Here is a 16,882-nt window from a genome sequence, read left to right as displayed (position 1 = left end):
GAAGACATCTAGGGCTTTCCAAGCATATATGGCATGCATGGTGGATACTAAAAATTGAGGGAGAAAACAGCCCCGTAATGTGCATAGAAGAGCATAGTACCAACATGCAATCAGGCCAGCTGACCTCTTCACCTTCCATGGAGTATAACTCGAGTTGTAGAACTCCAAATGATGCGCTTCCAGTTGCATTGGAAAGTAGACATCCAGAGCTTTCCAACGATGTATAGAAGTATGGGGTGGACAATGCAACTGAGCTCCCAAAATTGGCATCTTCGAGCACGTTTAAGTGACTTAAACGTTGGCTTAAACGCTGTCAAACCAACCAGCAACCTTGTCACCTTCAATCAAGCATAACTTGAGCTATAGAGATCCAATTGAGGTGCTTCCAGTTGTGTTAGAAAGCTGACATCCATAGCTTTCCAACGAGGTATAATAGTCTATGTTTGGCATCAAATTGGCAAGGTTGACAAGAGAACAAAGTGACGACTCAAGAAAGGGGGGTGCAACGTTTGAGTGTAGTTTAATGGATCATTATCCTTTTTGGATCAATTATGTCACTCTACCCTTCAAGCAAGCAAGGCCCATCAACAACACCAAATCAAGGCCACAAGAATCATCTAGAATAGTTTATTTTCATTTGATTGTAATTTGCTTTGAATTTCATTTTCATTTTGTAATTTAGGGAGCCTATTTAAAGGCCTTAGTTTCTGCATTTGAGACGGGGGATTGAGGGGGAATCCAGCCCCTGAGGGGGAAGTTTTTACACACAGAAAATTTTGGATCATTTTCTTTTAGTTTTGTAATTGAATTCAGAGCTATGACTCACTAAACCCCTTTCATTGGGTTAGGGAGCTCTATTGTAATTCAATGAATCAATAATAGTTTTATCTTCTTCTTCAATCTTTTCTCTTGAATTTTGTTAGAAAGCTTCTCGATCTAATTCCATTGGGTAGTTGTCTTGGGAAAGAAACTACCCATAATTGGAATCCTTCGGAACCTTGGGAAAGGAATGGAGGATTCATGCTAGAGAAGCTTTCTCACAGTGAATTGGATTGGGGTTTGGATGGATATTGTGACATGTAATCCTACCAAATTGTGGTTCATGAAACTGTGTGGTATAATCAGTGATCGAGCATCATCTCTTCTTATGAACATTTAAACCAAGGGATTGGGAATTTGTTTGTTTTTAGAGAGAATTGATGAGCCAAGGGATTGGGATCCAATCATATAAGATTGCCAAGCAAAATTCAATGAACGCATTGGTTGAGGAAGAGATAAACATGTTTTGATTCGGAGATCTCAATATCTCCTATAACCCAATAAATTCCCCATTTCTGATTTTCCACTTTCTCTTTACATTCTGCAACTCAATTCATGCAATCACCCCCATTCCCTTTTAATTTCAGCAATTTAGCTTCTGCTCTTTAATTCATGCAATTTAAGATTCCGCCATTTCAATTTCTTGTCATTTACGTTTCCCGCCAATTTTACATTCTGCAATTCTCATCTAATTCTTGATTTCGCTCAACTAGACACACTTCTAATCCGAATTGCTCATTCAACCAATCCTTGTGGGATTCGACCTCACTCTATAGTGAGTTTTTACTTGACGATAACCGGTGCACTTGCCGGAAGGAATTTTGCCGATCGTGCAATTTCCTAAATCGTAGCATAACAAGTTTATGCGCATCAGACGCTTTATGAATATTGGGAGCGCTTCAATAATTTTCTGAAAGCTTGCCCCCACCATATGATTGACAAGATAGTGTTACTCAGTTATGTCACACAGGGAATGAGGCCCCAAGATAAGACCACATTGGAAAGTGCTAGCAATGGGTCTATGAAAAAGTACAAGACCACTAATGAGGCATGGCAATTGATCAGTGATTTAGCTGAATCTACTAGGAATCACAGGCAGAAACAAGGTCGTTCAAAAGCCGTTGCAAAAGTATCCTCTAGTAGAGAGACTACTGCTTTAACTCAGAGTATCTGTGAAATGACCAACTTGCTGAAGCAAATGCAATTGAATCAACAACAAGTTCAGCAAGCTCAACCTTCTCCAACACAGCAAAACCAACAGTTAGTCCCACAGAGAGTTTACAGAATCTGCACTGATTACAGCCATTATACTGATGAATGTCCACAGCTCCAGCAGGAAGACAACACCGTGGCAGCCACATATAACTTCTATGACCGCCCCAACCAAGGGTACAATCAAGGTGGCAACTACAGCCATGGATGGCAAGATAATTCTAACCAGAATTGGAGGGACAGCAACAACAGAGGAGGCAGAGATAATCAGGGAAATCAGAGGTGGAATAACAACAACAACAGGCAGCAGAATCAGAATCAGCCTTACAGAGCACCTCACCTAAGGCAATCCCAAGGACCACAGAATACCCAATAGCAGACCTCTCAATTTACCCATCCATCTTCATCTGCCAATGATGACTTACTACAATCTATTGATCGGAGACAACAGGCCATGGAAAATAACATTAATGCCACTCTAAATGGTCTGAATGCTACTTTGCAAGCTCTTGTCTCACAGATTGGCTCAATGAATAACTCCAATAATCAACCTTTGAGCTCCAGTGGGATTCTCTCTCAACCATTACCCAATCCCAAGGGTGGTATTAATGCCATCACCCTGAGATCCGGAACCACACTGTAGGAGAGAAATAAAGAGGAGCCAAACCCACCAGAACACGTCTCAGCTGAAGAGGTAGCGGAAATAGAAGACATTGAAGAAGAAGAGGACATACAGGACGTGGCTGAAGAAGAAGAGGTGCAACCACATGAGAAAGCACTAAAAGGCACAGACACTGCAGAAAACGCCACTCCCATCTCATTTCCACAACTTGCAAGGAAGCCCAGGAAGCAGCTGAAACCTGATCCAAGAATGGTAGAGATATTCAAAAAGGTTGAGGTAACCGTTCCTCTATTTGATGTTATTCAACAGGTACCTAAGTATGCAAAGTTTCTAAAAGATTTATATATCCATAAAGACAAAATTAATGAATTAGAAACTATTCCTTTAGGGAGTTCCATATCTGCTCTAATGGGAGGTTTACCTGAAAAGTGTAGTGACCCAGGTCCTTGTATAGTTAATTGTACTATTGGTGGTGTGATAATTTCTAAATGCATGTGTGATTTAGGAGCATGTGTAAGTATAATGCCCTTGTCTATATATGATGTTTTGAGGCTCCCTCCCTTAAAAAGGTCGGCAGCTCGTTTTGTGTTAGCAGATAAAAGCATTATTACAGTGGTTGGAGTTGCTGAAGATGTACTAGTAGGCATTAAGGGACTCACGTTCCCCACTGATTTTTATATCCTGGAAATTCCCCAAAATGACTCAGACAAGCCATCATCAATCCTACTCGGAAGACCATTCCTGAAGACCTCAAAGTTTAAATTAGATGCTTTTTCAAGAACATACTCTTTTGAAATAGATGGCCGAGTAGTGATCTTCAATCTGAATGGAGTTATAAAGCATCCTCTAGAGGATCACTCTATCCTCAAGTGTGACATTATAGATGAAACCGTGGCTGAAGTTCACCAGGAGGAATTTGAAGAGAAGCACACAGGACAAGGTCCAAGTGTGGGGACATTCTCGGAGGACAATGACAGTGCCTTACCGCTGTTACCAGCTCCAGACAACCCAGAGCCTGAACATAATCAGAAGTTAGAATTAAAACTCTTTCCTCCACACCTCAAATACGCTTACCTTGAAGACGGGTAAAAGTTCCGGGTTATCATTGCAAAGGAACTCACTTCTCAACAGGAAGAGCAGCTACTTGGTGTGCTGAGGAGGCACAAGAAGGAAATTGGTTGGAGTTTGGCAGACATAGTAGGCATCAGCCCTCAAGTCTGTGAGCATAGAATATTTTTAGAAGAAGGAGCAAGACCTGTCCGTCAACCCCAGAGAAGACTGAACCCCACTATCCTAGAGGTTGTCAAAAAAGAAGTGACTAGACTACTAGAGGCAGATATCATCTATCCCATCTCAGACAGTGAATGGGTAAGCCCAGTACAAGTGGTGCCAAAGAAGTCTGGAGTCACTGCAGTGAAGAATGAGCATGGAGAGCTCCTGACAACCAGAGTTCAGAATGCCTGGAGGGTCTGCATTGATTACAGACGCCTCAACCAAGCAACCCGTAAGGATCACTATCCTCTCCCATTCATTGATCAAATGCTGGATCGCCTGTCAGGTAAATCGCATTATTGCTTTTTAGATGGTTACACAGGTTATTTCCAGATTCATATAGCTCCTGAGGATCAGGAAAAGACCACTTTTACATGTCCTTTTGGGACTTATGCTTACAAGAGAATGCCCTTTGGCTTGTGCAATGCCCCAGCTACTTTCCAGAAGTGCATGATGAGTCTTTTCTCTGATCTTATTGAGGACTGTATGGAGGTTTTTATGGATGATTTTAGAGTTTATGGCGATTCTTTCAGCCTTTGCTTAGATGGATTATCTAGAGTGTTAGATAGATGTGTCAGTACAAATCTGGTATTAAATTTTGAAAAATGCCACTTTATGGTTAAAAAAGGGATTGTAGTAGGACATGTCGTGTCTAACACTGGCATTTCTGTAGATCCAGCAAAGGTGGATGTTATTTCTAGTTTACCTTACCCCTCTTCTGTGAGGGAGGTCTGTTCTTTCCTTGGCCATGCAGGTTTTTACAGGAGGTTAAGGACTTCAGTAAGGTAGCACTTCCCTTATCCAGACTACTGCAGAAAGATTTTGAGTTCGAGTTCAGTGAAAATTGCAAACAAGCGTTTGATAAGCTGAAGACCGCACTGACTCAAGCTCCAATTGTAAGAGGACCAGACTGGAGCCAACCATTTGAAATAATGTGTGATGCTTCCAACCATGCAGTAGGAGCAGCACTGGCTCTGCGTGAAGGTAAGGATCCTTTTGTTATTGCTTACGCGTCTAAAACCTTAGATGCCGCTCAGTCGAATTACACCACTACTGAGAAAGAGCTTCTTGCTATTGTTTTTGCTCTGGATAAATTTCGAGCCTATTTACTTGGTACTAAAGTAGTAGTGTATTCAGACCACGCAGCTCTAAAGTATTTATTATCTATAAAGGAGTCCAAACCAAGGCTTATACGTTGGATACTGCTATTACAAGAATTTGATTTAGAAATTAAGGATAAGAGTGGCAACCAGAATTTAGTGGCAGACCACTTGAGCTGCCTTGAGCACATTACAGATGATTCCACTCCTATAGCTGATAATTTCCCATTTGATAACCTGCAAGCAGTATCTGAGATAGTCCCTTGGTATACACCTGTAGCTAATTATCTAGTTAGCCGCATTTTTCCTCCGAACTTTTCTAAGCATCAAAGAGACAAGCTGAAAAGCGAGTCTAAATATTATATATGGGATGACCCATATTTATGGAGATGTGGCGCTGACCAGGTAATTAGACGGTGTGTGCCTCAATCAGAATTCCAGTCCATCTTAGAGGCCTGTCACTCATCTGAGAGTGGAGGACATTTTGGCCCTCAAAGAACTGCTAGAAAAATCTTAGACTGTGGATTCTGGTGGCCTACTCTTTTTAGCGATGCTGCTGAATTTTGTAAATCTTGTTTCCCATGCCAGAAATTTGGTAATATATCCAGGAGGGATGAGATGCCTCAACAAATTATGCTTTTTTGTGAAATTTTTTATGTTTGGGATATTGACTTCGTGGGTCCATTTCCAAATTCTAATGGTTATTTCTATATATTGTTAGCTGTGGATTACGTGTCCAAATGGGTGGAAGCAATTCCTACCTGCAATGATGATGCTAACACTGTTGTTTTCTTTGTGAGAAACCATATTATTTGTCGCTTTGGATCACCACGAGCAATCGTGAGCGATCAAGGCACCCATTTTTGTAACAGGAGACTAACAAGACTAATGAAGAAGCATGGGATAATTCATAAAGTTGCAACAGCCTACCATCCTCAGACTAATGGGCAAGCCGAGGTGTCAAATAGAGAGATAAAGCATTTCTTGCAGAAGATAGTCAAACCTCATAGAAGAGACTGGAGCACCAGGCTACAAGATGCACTCTGGGCATACAGAACAGCATACTGATGACATGTCAACATGTCATGTTTTTCTATGCTTTTTCATACAAGAAATTGATGATTTGTGCTTAAATATTGAATGCTTTTGTGCTTAAATGTTATATTTCTTTGATCTTTTGATTTGAAAAATTCTGTAGGAAATAAGAAGAAAAAGAAGCAAAAAGCACAAAATAAACTAAAAAGAAGAAAGAAAAGAGTTTTGGGGCACACTTTGAAGTTGGAGCACACTTTGGAGCCTTAGGCCACGCTTTTAAAAGCGTGGCCCATGACCAAATAAATGAGATTTGCAATCAGCACTCACAAAGCTCAGTTCACTAAGTGAACTTAGCTTTATCGTGAAAAAACTTAGCTTGGAAGCAAGAATTTTCGCCAAGTTAAAACTTGCGCGTTTACAGCATGACCATGCCTCCTTCAAAGGGCTATAATTTGAGCTACAGACGTCCAATTGATGTGCTTCTAGATGCATTAGAAAGCTGACATTCAGAGCTTTCCAACGATGTATGATAGTCCATATTTGGCATAAAATTGAGGCACAAGTGAAAGGTATCTTTAAGGACCAAAAATAAGCAAAAATAAACCAAAGTGGCTTCACCAAGGCTCGAAGGGGGAGACACAAGGAAAACAAGAAAAGCAAGGAAAGAGTGCTCAGTTCACTTTCCCAACTGAGCTTTATCGGGCTTCCACTCATGAAAATGCAAGAAAAAGGCTCACCAATTTGCTTCCACCAAGGTTCGAACACATGACCTCACACTCAAAAGTGGAGCACTACATAAGGAAAGAAGGGGAGCTCAGTTCATTCTCCCAACTGAGGGCTATCTTCCCCCCACTCTCCACACTTTGGCACGCTAGGAAGCACACCAAGGAGGCTGGGACGCACAAGTTGACACGGACAGCAACATTGGGGTGCTCAGTTTGGTTTTCCAACTGAGCCGTCCCTGGGAGGTGCAATATTGGGCCAAAATTCAATTAAAAATCAAATTGGATTCAATTATTCACCAAATTGAATCAAGGCCAACCAAATTCATCTCTCTTCAAATCCAAAGCAAGCAAATCCCACATCATCACTCAAAGGCACAAGAACAAGCTAGAATTAGGATTTTCATTTAATTTGTTTTTCATTTCAATTTCATTTTATTTTGTAAAAAGCCTATATAAAGGCATCACTCTCATTTTCAAAAGAGGAGCTCCATTGAGAAGGCTGGCTCCAATAGGGAGTTTTGCACTCTTTAGTTTTCATTTTGCTCTCTCTTTTAGTTTTCATTTCTGTTTTGAATCTTGGGTGGAGGATTGAAGAACTTCTGTTTCAATCTCACCTTGAGATCTTTTGTTTGCTTTCTGCATAATTCTAGAATTTAAATTTCAATTCTGTTTACTGCTTCCAACTTTCTTTTCTTCTGCAATTTACTTTTCCATTTTCAATTTGCAATTGTTCTTGTTGGATCAAGGAAGGATTTGAGATCTAGACTTGTTTTCTAGTCTCTTCCAACCCCTGAGATCTTCAACCTTCTTTTAAATTGCTGCAAATTAAGCACCAGTCTTTCTGTTTTCATCCTTCAAGCATTTTTACTTTCTGTTTCATTCCTCTTCAATTCCTTCTCCTGCATTCTGCACTTTACATTTGATGCTTGCTGTGAGCTTGATTTATATTTCCTGCAATTTACAATTCTTGCAATTTCTCTAAGTTCTTATTCACTGAAATTTTGCTTCTCTGTTTACATTGCTTCCAGCACCCCAGCCCCTTTATTTTTCATGCAATTTACATTTCTTGTCATTTAAGATTCTTGCAATTTACTTTTCTTGTTCTTTAAGTTTCTGCACATTTACTTTCTGCACTTTAAATTTCTTGTCATTTACATTCTGTTGGCTACAAATTCACACAATTCACTCAATGTTAGGTTGACTAAACTAATCACCCACTAAAATTACTTGATCCATCAATCCCTGTGGGATCGACCTCACTCCAAGTGAGTTTTACTACTTGATGCGACCCGGTACACTTGCCGGTGAGTTCAAGGTGTTTTGGAAATTCGTTTTTCCACAAAAACACCATCAAGTTTTTGGCGCCGTTACTGGGGATTGATTTAGATCAACAATGATTAAGTGGGTGAGAAGTCTAGATCAAGCATTTTCCTTTTTTTTGTTTTCTATTTTAAATTGAAACCAAGGTGTTTGAGTTTTTGCCTCACTAAGAAATTCTCATATCTGATATGAGTAATTTCAATTTTTCTTGGTGTTGTGTTTTCAAAAATTCCAATGGAGTTCAACTCATCTTATGATCAAACTAATTTTATGGGATATTACCCACCATCACCAATCTCTAATGGTGGCTGGGAATATCACCAAGAGAATACACATTCTGAGCACTCCAACTCATGAAGATGTGCTTCAAAGCCACAAGATGAGCAAGAGAATCATATGGAATACTTCCCACCACCACAAAATGATTCAAGTCATTATTCTAATGGTGGCTGGGAGTATCACCAAGGAATGAAAGAGCCTCCACCCTCACGTCCCAGTTTCTCATTTGAAAGTTCTTCATCACCTGATTATGCCTCAACACAAACCTCCACGAGCCAAAGACTCTCAAAACTTGAGTCCAAGATCAACAGAATGGCGGAGGAATATCAACAATCCCAGAGGGAACTAGAAATCCTTTCTCAGGAGACGGATAAGCAATTGGAGGACACAGATAAACTCTTAGAACTACTAAGCAAGGAAAATGAAGACCAATTGATGGATATGAGGGAGAAAGTGGAAGAGCAAGATGAGGAGGCTACTGCATCAAGTGAACTTTCAATGAAGAATGAGGTGGTTGAAAATGAAACTGCACTTGAGATGACAAGGGAACATGAAGACTCACAACTCTCACAAATGTCCCTGACCCAAAAACTCTCAACAATTGAATCTGTGATTGAAAAATATAAAGAGGAGATGAAGAAATGTTGGGAAGATCAACAAACCTCCTCAATGAAAAAGCTATTAAGTCAAATGTTGAGTGCAAGGGAGGAAGTGAAAGAGCAAGAAAGTAAGAAAGACAACCAAAGAATTCCAAACTCAAGTGAAGCAGAGAAGTACATAGAGGAAAAGCTCATGGAACCACCAATTCAAAAGGCTCAGGATGAAGACAAAACTCCAATAATCACACAGCAACCAAGTCTTGAATCCAAAGAAGTGAAGGCAACTAGCAAGAACACCAATTCTGTCCCAAATCCAGCAAGCAAGATCAATCAAGCCATTTGCAAAAGAAAGCTTGCTGAGGAAAGGCCAAGACAAGGGACACTAGCTGAATCTCTTCCTCCTTTAAGGTCATTCCTCTTAACAAACTGGAAGAAGAGGAAGAAAGTGAAGAACAACATGTCAAGCTAATGACACTAAAAGAGCACTTGTTGGGAGGTAACCCAACCGTAGGTAACATTTCTTTTCTGCTTTGTTTTCTTTCTTTGCTTTGTTTAAATTCAATAAATTGGCATATGGTTACATTCTAAGTTTGGTGTTGCCTTGCAACAAATTATTTTCAATCTTTCTGGATGATTGCATCAAATTAAAAATGAAAGTGACACACCAAGATTCTAAGTTTGGTGTGCCACTTATTTTCTATGCAATTCATTCAAGCACCACTACTTGTCTGCATAATCATAATGCCTCTGCAGTTTTATTTTTCTCTTTTGATTTGACACTTGTTGATTCCACTTGCTTTAGTCATTTTTCTGTTTTTAAGTGCTTTCATCTAGTTTGCCTATTAACTGTCTTTGTTAGTACATCACCAAGAGATCCTTATTCATGACAGATTCTTGACTTGGTGATTGTACTTAACAAATAACAGTTTCACTTGCTTAGTTTTAATTCAAATAAATTGATATATGATTGCATTCTAAGTTTGGTGTTGCTATGCAACAAAATTTGGTTCCAATTCTTACAAGATACTTGCATTAATTCCAAGTGAAAGTGTCACACTAAGTTTGGTGTGCCACTTATCTTTTATGCAATGTATTATGCTCACCTTCTTATTTTTGCAATCACAATGTCTCTGTTTCTTGTGCCTTGATATCTTTAATTTTGCTTGTTTAAAACACGTGTTACTAAGACTTCATTGTGTAAGACATTCATGACTCATGTTAGCCCCATAACCATTGTTCTAATTGTTGCTTGAGGATGAGCAAGCATTCTGAATTTGGCAAGGGAAAGAGGAAGAATAGAGGAAAAAGGACAACAATAATGAAGATAAACTACAAGGTTGTAAAGTTCTTTTTCCTCTCCTTTGTTTCCAGCACTTTATTTTGCATGATTGTCTTTATATTCTCTGTATGCATGTGTGGTATGAATAAGCATAGCTTGAATCTTGATTTGTAACATGTTGTTGTGGCATTATGACTACCGACTTGAGTTTTGTAAAGCTTAAAGCAGTAAAGTATCATGATCATAAACAAACAAGGCATTAAAGAAGAACTTAGCATGTGCATAAAAGTTTTGGAAAGCTAGTATGATTAATTGTTGCTCAATTGCATTGAATTTTATTTAATTGAAGTTTTCATCTAGGACATTTTGTGAAATCTTTTGAAAATCATGAAAACCTTGAAAAAAAAAGCAAAAAAAAAGGGCAAGAAAAGAAAAAGGGAAAGAATGAGAAAGCTGAAGGCTCTGAGTACCAATGGCAATTTATTTGTTAAGTACTTGTGGTGTTTATGTATCAAGTAAAATGCTTGAAAACAAAACACTTAGAAGTCAAGGCTAGGCTCAAGTGCACAAGCACTCCCTCAAAGCTCAAGGCTCTAAGCATCAATGATTAGAGAATAAAGAAAAAGAAACGAATGAGCTTAATGAAGTCCTCTAATTAAATGCTTGTGGTGCTTATGTATCAAGTGGTAATACTTGAAAACAAAGCATTTAGAGTCGTAGTTTTGTTATCAACTCATGGGGCAAAGCACCCAAAAGGAGAAGCTAATAAGAAAATAAAAAGCTTGTTTCAAGGAAGAAATATAAGGAGAAGATTTCATAAATTGAGCTAGATAGAAGCATCAATCATTTATATTTCTTTTGCGATTGTAGCATGCTTAGAAAACTAGCTTACCATGAACATTGAGTTGCTATTCTTCTTACCTTGGATTGTCAATCTTTATTGCATGATTCTTTTCTTGCTTGGGGACAAGCAAGGTTTAAGTTTGGTGTTGTGATGGCATGTCAACATGTCATGTTTTTCTATGCTTTTTCATACAAGAAATTGATGATTTGTGCTTAAATATTGAATGCTTTTGTGCATAAATGTTATATTTCTTTGATCTTTTGATTTGAAAAATTCTGTAGGAAATAAGAAGAAAAAGAAGCAAAAAGCACAAAATAAACTAAAAAGAAGAAAAAAAGAGTTTTGGGGCACACTTTGAAGTTGGAGCACACTTTGGAGCCTTAGGCCACGCATTTAAAAGCGTGGCCCATGACCAAATAAAGGAGATTTGCAATCAGCACTCACAAAGCTCAATTCACTAAGTGAACTTAGCTTTATCGTGAAAAAACTTAGCTTGGAAGCAAGAATTTTCGCTAAGTTAAAACTTGGGCGTTTACAGCATGACCATGCCTCCTTCAAAGGGCTATAATTTGAGCTACAGACGTCCAATTAATGTTCTTCTAGTTGCGTTGGAAAGCTGACATTCAGAGCTTTCCAACGATATATGATAGTCCATATTTGGCATAAAATTGAGGCACAAGTGAAAGGTATCTTTAAGGACCAAAAATAAGCAAAAATAAACCAAAGTGGCTTCACCAAGGCTCGAAGGGGGAGACACAAGGAAAACAAGAAAAGCAAGGAAAGAGTGCTCAGTTCACTTTCCCAACTGAGCTTTATCGGGCTTCCACTCATGAAAATGCAAGAAAAAGGCTCACCAATTTGCTTCCACCAAGGTTCGAACACATGACCTCACACTCAAAAGTGGAGCACTACATAAGGAAAGAAGGGGAGCTCAGTTCATTCTCCCAACTGAGGGCTATCTTCCCCCCACTCTCCACACTTTGGCACGCTAGGAAGCACACCAAGGAGGCTGGGACGCACAAGTTGACACGGACAGCAACATTGGGGTGCTCAGTTTGGTTTTCCAACTGAGCCGTCCCTGGGAGGTGCAATATTGGGCCAAAATTCAATTAAAAATCAAATTGGATTCAATTATTCACCAAATTGAATCAAGGCCAACCAAATTCATCTCTCTTCAAATCCAAAGCAAGCAAATCCCACATCATCACTCAAAGGCACAAGAACAAGCTAGAATTAGGATTTTCATTTAATTTGTTTTTCATTTCAATTTCATTTTATTTTGTAAAAAGCCTATATAAAGGCATCACTCTCATTTTCAAAAGAGGAGCTCCATTGAGAAGGCTGGCTCCAATAGGGAGTTTTGCACTCTTTAGTTTTCATTTTGCTCTCTCTTTTAGTTTTCATTTCTGTTTTGAATCTTGGGTGGAGGATTGAAGAACTTCTGTTTCAATCTCACCTTGAGATCTTTTGTTTGCTTTCTGCATAATTCTAGAATTTAAATTTCAATTCTGTTTACTGCTTCCAACTTTCTTTTCTTCTGCAATTTACTTTTCCATTTTCAATTTGCAATTGTTCTTGTTGGATCAAGGAAGGATTTGAGATCTAGACTTGTTTTCTAGTCTCTTCCAACCCCTGAGATCTTCAACCTTCTTTTAAATTGCTGCAAATTAAGCACCAGTCTTTCTGTTTTCATCCTTCAAGCATTTTTACTTTCTGTTTCATTCCTCTTCAATTCCTTCTCCTGCATTCTGCACTTTACATTTGATGCTTGCTGTGAGCTTGATTTATATTTTCTGCAATTTACAATTCTTGCAATTTCTCTAAGTTCTTATTCACTGAAATTTTGCTTCTCTGTTTACATTGCTTCCAGCACCCCAGCCCCTTTATTTTTCATGCAATTTACATTTCTTGTCATTTAAGATTCTTGCAATTTACTTTTCTTGTTCTTTAAGTTTCTGCACATTTACTTTCTGCACTTTAAATTTCTTGTCATTTACATTCTGTTGGCTACAAATTCACACAATTCACTCAATGTTGGCTTGACTAAACTAATCACCCACTAAAATTGCTTGATCCATCAATCCCTGTGGGATCGACCTCACTCCAACTGAGTTTTACTACTTGATGCGACCCGGTACACTTGCCGGTGAGTTCAAGGTGTTTTGGAAATTCGTTTTTCCACAAAAACACCATCACATACAAAACACCCATTAGGATGAGTCCTTTCCGCTTAGTTTATGGAAAAGCTTGTCATCTCCCTGTTGAAATAGAGCATAAAGCCTTTTGGGCAGTAAAGGAATGCAACATGGGAATTGGAAAAGCCGGAGCTGAAAGGAAGTTGCAACTGCAGGAACTGGAGAGCCTTTGCCTAGAAGCTTATGAGAACTCAAGACTATACAAGGAGAAGATGAAGGCTGCACATGATCAGCACATCAAGAGGAAAGAGTTTCAACCTGGGGACTTAGTCCTCCTTTACAAATCTCGACTGAGGCCATACCACACAAGTTAAGATCAAGATGGGAAGGTCCATATAGAGTAGAGAAGGCCGAACCATACGGAGTCTATCACCTAAGTCATCCTTCAAGCTCTGAACCTATCAAAGTTAATGGACATCGGTTAAAGCTGTACTATGGCGAGAAGCTGAAGAAGAACAAGGAGCTCGAGATCTTCCTCTTGGAAGATCCCCACATAGCCGAAGACTGAGCTAGTGGAGCGTCCAACTTACGGACGTTAAAGCAAAGTCCTAGGTGGGAGACAACCCACCATGGTATGATCGTTCCTTTCCTTATTTTTAATTTTCTTATTCAATAACTCTTCTCTTCATTAGTACATTTCGTGCATCTGCATTCACATATTTTTAATTAAAAAAATAAAAAAATAAAAAAACCACGCGACGCGACCGCCTCATTGACGCGTCCGCGTCGCAGGGAGCTGGGAGACAATAATAATATGAACAGAGAGTTACGCAGGAGCAGGGCTGGAGGCGTGCCAATGGCACAAATTGTCCCACGCGATCGCATCGCTGACGCGACCGCGTCATATGGGAATAATGGCCTCCCACGCGACCACGTGCCCCACGCGGCCGCGTGACCTGGATTTCGACGTAACAAGGGTGCACAGCCGAAAGTTGTGCTAGAGTGGTGCTGGACTGGCGCTGGACGCGCAGTCCCTCTCACGCGATCGCGTGCCCCATGCAACCGCGTCGTTTCCCAATAATTGCCCACTCACACGATCGCATGCCCCATGTGATCGCGTCACCCAAAATTTGGCACTAATATGATTTTGAACAGAGAGTTGTGCGAGTGTGAGGCTACCCTCGCACCATTAGCCTAAAACGGGTCACGCGACCGCGTGACCGACGCGACCGCGTCATTGAGTTTAAGCGCAAGTCGCGCGACCGCGTGCCCCATGCGACCGCGTCGCTTGGGCCGCACAGCCTCCCTAATATTGCCAATTATCATATCTTTTTCTCCCCAAATCCTATTTTCTCTTTTCCCTCCTTATTTCTTCCCCCTCCCTTCCTCCCTTCTTCCTTCTTTCTCACTTTTTACTCTCTCTCACCCCCATTAACAAGGTTCTTCTAGTTCTCCTTCCCTCCTTACTTTTCTATTATTCTTCTTATTTCTATATGTCATCTTTTTTTTTTCTTTTTCCCTTCATTATTCATCTTTTCTTTTTTCTTTCTTTTCCTTTTTACTTGGTGTTATCAATTTATTTGAGTCACTATTTATTATTATATGCTTGTGGATTGTTGTAAATTTGTTTGAAAATTATATATTGCTTTTTAAGGGATTACTTGCATGTTCAAATTCTTATTTTCAAGAGTTTCTTCTATATGCATGCTATGTGTTTGTGAAAAAGCCCATATGGCATTATGAACTTCTCTACATTTTCTACTCTAATATTCAATGCTTGCTTTTCACAAATTCTCTTTACTATTTTATTAATTGAAATTAACTGTCAATACAAACGTGATGGTTTGTTACGAGTGATGCTTGATCTATGCTACTCATGCCCTTTGCCGGCATGCCAATAAACACCTTGCATTCACTTGTCATCATATGCACTAGCTATTTTCCATTAATGAGTTTTTGCATGTACTCATGAGCGTGTGTTAACATCTTTTACCTTTTAATGTGCATTTATAACCATCCTTTTCCGTTCTCTTCCTTGCTCTATCCCTTTAAATTTAATTTACTTCCTCTTCCCTTTTTCAAGATGGCCACCAAGAAAGGAAAAGAGAAAGCTACTCCCAAACAACCAGCAAGAAGAGGTACAAAAAGAGCATTAGTGGCAGAACCCTCTTCAACTGCGGCAAATCCCTCAGCAAAGAAAATTAAGAGGATTATAAAGGTTGATGATACAGAAAAAGCCTTCCCAGCAAAGGACACTGTGTGATTCCCCAATCGCTACTGTGAGCAGATGTTCTCCATCCTGGCTGAAAGGAGTTACAACAACGAATACCTTCTTCTCCTCCCGCCCAATATTGCTACCTTTGTTGAGCTACAAATTGCCCGAAGACAATGGGGTTTCCTACAGAGACAGCCAAGGCAGGTCAATCTTTCTTGGGTAGTCGAGTTCTACTCCAACTTCCACCTGCCGACCTTGCAGTCTGTCTATGTCCGTCAGAAGCAAGTCCCCATTACTGAAGAAGCCATTCAAAAAGTTCTAAGTCTTCCCCCTATTCCAGAAGGACTGGATGCCTTTCAAGAAGCCGCACTCAAGGGCCAGATGTACCAATTTGACTGGGACGCCGTTCTCAGAGTTATCGCACTACCTGGCAGCAGATGGATCTACGGATACCATCGTACCCGCCCTAAGGGAATTTCGGCTTCAGCACTTACCTTGGAGGCTCGCGTATAGGCACAGATTATGTCCCATTACGTCTTTTCGAGCACTCACGAGTCCTCCTTCACTGCGGACATGGCCGTTCTACTATGGTGCATCCTTACAGACCAATCTCTGAATCTACCAAGACATATCCGGAATGCCATGGGACACGTACAAATCGCAGGTAACTTACCTTTTCCCGCCTTGGTCTCAGATCTTGTCTCAGCAGCCGGAGTCTCCTACAGAGCTGGGGACACCAAAGCCATGCTTCCACGGGATGATCAGTTTGTCCCCAACGGGAAATATCTTAGACTTCCAACAGCCACTGTCAGCCAGCCTACTGAACCAGTTGAAGATATTCCTTCTTCAACACCACACGCACCTACAACAACCCAACTGCTCCAGCAGATACTTGAAAAGTTGGATCGGCAAGAACACAAAGCTAAGATGAGAGAGCGCCATAACAAGCGCCGATTCACATACCTCAAGGAGCTAATCATGGGAAAATTTAAGGACTCAGATACCCCGGACTCCACTTCTTTTACCAGCACAGGGAGCCATGATGGTTCTGACTATGGAGATACTGCTACCAGCCCACCTTTGTTCTTGACAGATGGCACCGAGGACGGTGCAAAGCCATAAGTGTGGGGAGGTCAGTCAGTACCTGACTTCCGGAGGTAATTTCTCTTCCCTAGAACCAACAAATTAGGATGTTTAGTTAGATTTTTCTTTTATAGAATAGGATAAATTGCATAGTAATAGATTAGTTGCATGCATGTTCTGCTTGATTGAAAAGACAATAAGTTTCTTCTAAGACTCTATCTTTGAAACAAAATTTCACTAATTTTAATTAAAACTTTTATGTTAAATTTGCTTGAAGTTGTATTTGGAACATGATTTTTGAGCTAAAGAACACACAACCTGTGAGAATTGAGCCTTTATGAAT

Source organism: Arachis ipaensis, chromosome B5, assembly GCF_059453495.1.
Source record: "Arachis ipaensis isolate K30076 ecotype BB chromosome B5, ASM5945349v1, whole genome shotgun sequence".
Classification (NCBI taxonomy): Eukaryota; Viridiplantae; Streptophyta; class Magnoliopsida; order Fabales; family Fabaceae; genus Arachis; species Arachis ipaensis.
Note: the sequence above shows the minus strand (reverse complement) of the source record.